Below are 5,003 nucleotides of genomic sequence, written 5' to 3'. Positions count from 1 at the left end.
TCCCCCCCCCCCCCCAACAAGTTGTGTTAGGAAGTAAAACATCAGAGGTGTTTCTAATATCATCCTGAATCTATAATAATTAAAAATGTGAATGTCTTACAAATATTGTTTGATTTTTTTGTCTTTCATTAAAAGTCTTTGCTTTAGACAAAATCATGTTTTCACTATTTTTTCTAATATTTAAGAGTGAAAAATTAATTAAATATATTTATGATAAAATATTTCCTTATATAGAAGTCATCAGAATTAATGACAACTACTATTAGTTTAAGAATTCTAAATCAACTAAATTTGATTTTTAAAAGATTTGAAAAATCTATAAATAAATATAAAGCGTCAGAATAAGAAAAATTTAAGATTTACCAAATTTTTAAAAAGTTTATGTGCGCAATAAGAATATAATCAATGATTTTGTAAAAATTTGACTTTAAAAATAAGGGAAGATTTTAAATACAGAAAAAATAATAATCGTACCACAAATATGGGTCAAATTGATGCATCTCTTTTACCCTTTGACAGCAAGGGAAGAGGTACTACGTGAAAAATGCAAAAGTGATGATCTATCAATCATTCGGAACTTCTGGTGGTAAAATATCTATGTGCCTATACTAAAATATATGTTTATATTTGTGTTATTATATTAAAGTATGAAGGATCTTTGAAAAATAATTTAAATTTTTTACACTTTATTAAAATCCCCCAATAGATAAAACTATTTAATTTTAAATAAACATATGTTGCATGTGCAAGACACGGGTGGTTACACTAGTGTAATTAATTTATTTTGGATCTTTGTTATATTTTCGATATTATTTAGCAAAATTCACATGAAATTTACTTTTTAATTAACTTGATATCATTCATTTCCTTTATTTTTATGTCTCAATATTTACTTCTTGTAATTTTAGGTAATTGCTCGTATTTTTATTTTTTATTTTCTTATTTTTTATTCATTTAGCAAAACTGATTAACTGCATTACTATTTCAATTTTTGAATTAAAATATAATTATATTATTGAATGAGGTTATAGACTCATAGTTCCTTGTCTTTTGAATTATATTTAATTATGTTATGTGAAAATTTATTGAATAATATGTATTAATTATTTTTAAAATTAGTTACAAATATATATTTATTTATATACTTTTAATAAATAATAAATGTACCTTAAATTCTTTAATTATTCTTGTATAAATCAATTTTAGTTGTTCAATAAGTTTAGGGAATGGAAAAAATTTACTACATTTATTAGAAAAACTTGGAGGGAATTTATTTGAGAAAAATATGGTAAAATCTAAACAAGGCTATGAAAGTCTTCACAATTGTGGTCAAATTTGGGCCAAAAAATTGTGGCCATTTTGCAAAAGAAAGAATTACAGAAAATAGCATATTTAAGACTATAATTACAATAAATAGCAACACTTTTATAAAATTACAGTTTATAGCAGGAGTAGCATTATGTTACTCATTAACTAGGCAAGTGCATGTTTTACTCTCACTACTTTATATTTTTTTATTTTCACTCCATTATTTCACCTCCCCAAATATAGCCATAGCTTTTACCCTTTTTTTGATCTTATTTTTTTTATCATTTCATTTTATTTTTATTTTTTTATTTCCACTTTATTTTCTCTCTTCTATTTCTCTTCTTTGTTCTTTTCTTTTTTTTCTTTTTAATATTTGACGATAATTATCTCCATGATCTTCAAGATTTTAAAATAAAACATCATTACTGTCTTTCACTCTCTTATATCTCTACTTTTTTTTCCTTGTTAGTTTTTTTTCATCTTATTTTTTTATCATTTTATTTTTTTATTTTGATTTCTTTTTTCTTTTTGTTTTTTAATTTTCACTTTATTTTCTCTCTTCTATTTCTCTTTTTTTTTCCTTTCTCATATCTTTTTTTTCTTTTTCTATTTTCGTTTTCTTCTTTTTTTTTTTCTATTTTATTTTGTTTCTTTTATTTCTTTTATTTTTACACTTCTATTTCTCTTTCTTCCTTTTTTTCCTTTTTACTTCTCTTTTTTTTCATTTTTTTCTTTTTATATTTTTGTTTTTTTTAATTTTTTTACTCTTCTATCTCTAAATTTTATTTTGAAAATACAAATATGTATATCACATATACATATTCAAAAAATATACAAAATACATAGCCATACAGACTTGAATATGTATTTACAGTACAAAACATACATATGTAATTACGAAATACATATCATATTCATATTAAACAGTAACAAACATAACTATACTATATATCTTCATATGTATTTGCAAAATACAAAGGTGATTCATATAAAATAAGAATATACATATGGATCAGGTATGTATTCTATAAATACATATGCAGAGATATATGTATTTTATACGGTGTTGGATTTGTCTTTGAACTGTACATACTATGTTATTTTAGAGGGTAACATATGTACTTATTTATTTTCTTTTATTGTTTAAGATATGTATCATATATCTTTTCATTACCTATATGTATATGTATATAATTATCATTTTTGTTATAGAGATTTTGTGTCCTATATGTTTATATATACATGTGAGTCAGATATGTATTTCTGTAAATACATATGCAGATATATACGTATGTTTTTTTTATCATAAATACATATGCATATCTGTATGTCTATTTATTTTGTATATTTTTTGAATATGTATATATGATAGATATTTGTCTTTTAAAAATAAAAGATAGAGATAGAAGAGTAAAAAAAAAAAAGAAAAAAAATAGAAAAAAACAAAAAACGAAAAATAAAAATTAAAAAAAAAAGAAGTAAAAAAGGAAAAAAAAAGAAAGAAAGAGAAATAGAAACTAGAAATAGAAGTGTAAAAAAAAGGTGAAAAAAAATTAAAAAAAGAAGAAGAAAACGAAAAAAATATGATAAAAGAAAAAAAAAAAAGCAAAAAAGGAAATAAATAAATAAATAAATAAATAAATAAACGAAAAAGGAAAAAAAAGGAAGTAGAAGAGAGAAAATAAAGTGGAAAGAAAAAAAATGAATAAGAAAAATAAATTAAAATAAAAAAAAGACTAAAAAATGAAAAAAAAACTAACAAAAAAAAATAGTTAGAGATATAAGATAATGATATTTTGAAATTTTGAAAATCATGAAAATAATAATCTTCAAAGTTGAGTTTTATTTGGAAAAGGAATCTACTAATTTAAATAAGAGTAATTTATGAGAATTTAATTAGATGAGATAATTATTCCTTATTTAATAACTAATTTGATTAAAACAAGGGCAATAGATCTTGTGGTATATGCATTTGTATAGCAACAGTTTACTTAAATACAAAATATAATTTGCTATTTTTCATAATTATGAAGCTGTTGCTATAAAAATTACAATTAAGGCTTTATAGTTGCTATTCTAAAATTTTCTCTTTGCAAAATAATGGCCATTTTGCTTGGGCCAAAAAATTGTGGTGATTTGGAAAAATCTTTTTGGCCACAAAATTTTGATCCAAATTTGGCCACAATAGAAAATATACATGTTCCCACTATAAACTAGCTTCATTATGGACATTTTTACCCATTTATCTTAAAAGTTGAATATATTCTTCTATCCTACTTTCAATACATTGATTATATTAACGAGACTAATTATGGTTAGTTCAAATATGGAAAAGTGTTTGTTTCGTGATTTATATTCATTGTCAATTGGGTAAATACGTTTTCAATAATCTTTTTTCTTAGGTAAATATATTTGTTTAAGTATTATTCATACTTAATATGTGTATTTCTTGAAAATATATTAGCTAGAAATCTCTAATTTTAATTAGTATAATTTTACATTTTTTCAAGTTAAGAAAAAAAATAATTAGATAGAGATCTCAATATTTCAATGTAATCTTAGTCAATGTTTATTCTTTCATAGTAAGATTTTTTTTTTTGTGACGGTAAAAAATAACTAGTACTTTAATTCACATTTGTTAAGTTTGAACATAACACCCTTAACTCTAGCTAGGACTGTTCAAAATCAAATCGAAACCAATAATCTATAACGATAATTTGATTATTGGATTAATGATTCGACTTATCGGATTACCAGATGTAAAGTGTGACAAGTTGTTATCATAATATTTTATAAATTATGCTTGAAAATTATTTAAATATATACATTAATTTTATTTAAGCATAATAATTATAAAAATAATTAATTAAAGATCATTTTAGTAACAAATATAAGTAATAATTCATGATTTATCAAATTGGCGTAATATAGAGGCCAACGACTTGTATGATTAACGCTTATTGGTTCGACATATGTGAACTATATGCATTATTTCTATAAGTATCAAAGTTTACCAGATCTAAAGTGTTGCGAGTTGTCGTTATTGCAATATCTTACAAATTATGTCTTAGAATTATTTAAATATATATTTTTATTTTATTTAAACATAATACTTAAAAATAAATAATTAAAGGTCATTTTAGTAACAAATATAAGTAATAATTCACAATTTATCAAATCGGCGTAACATATGGGCGAAAGACTTGTACCATCAATATTTATGTCCCACTCTCTTTGGTTCGACACATATGGACTATATGCATAATTTTTATAATATGTCGAGAATTACCAAGTTAAAACGTGTTGAGTTGTCATTATTGAAATATTTCACAAATTATGTTTAAAAATTATTCAAATATAAAGTTTAATTTTAATTTGACATAATAATTAAAAATAATTAATTAGAAGTCATTTTAGTAATAAATACAAAAATGATTCACAATTTATAAAATCAGCGTAGCATAAAGGCAAAACACAATCAACACTTATGTCTCTCTCTTTTTGGTTCAACATATATGAATTATATTCAGCATTTCTATAATGCGTCGACATTTATCAGTTCTAAAGTGTGTTGAGTTGCCATTATTGAAATGTTTCACAAATTATGTTTAAAAATTATTTTAATATATAATTTACATTTATTTAAACATAACAATTAAAAATAATTATTTTGTGGTCAATATATATATATATAC

This window comes from Capsicum annuum, unplaced genomic scaffold (assembly GCF_002878395.1).
Source record: "Capsicum annuum cultivar UCD-10X-F1 unplaced genomic scaffold, UCD10Xv1.1 ctg79446, whole genome shotgun sequence".
In the NCBI taxonomy this organism is placed as follows: domain Eukaryota; kingdom Viridiplantae; phylum Streptophyta; class Magnoliopsida; order Solanales; family Solanaceae; genus Capsicum; species Capsicum annuum.
The sequence above is the reverse complement of the archived record's forward strand: the minus strand, read 5'-3'. Positions refer to the sequence as shown.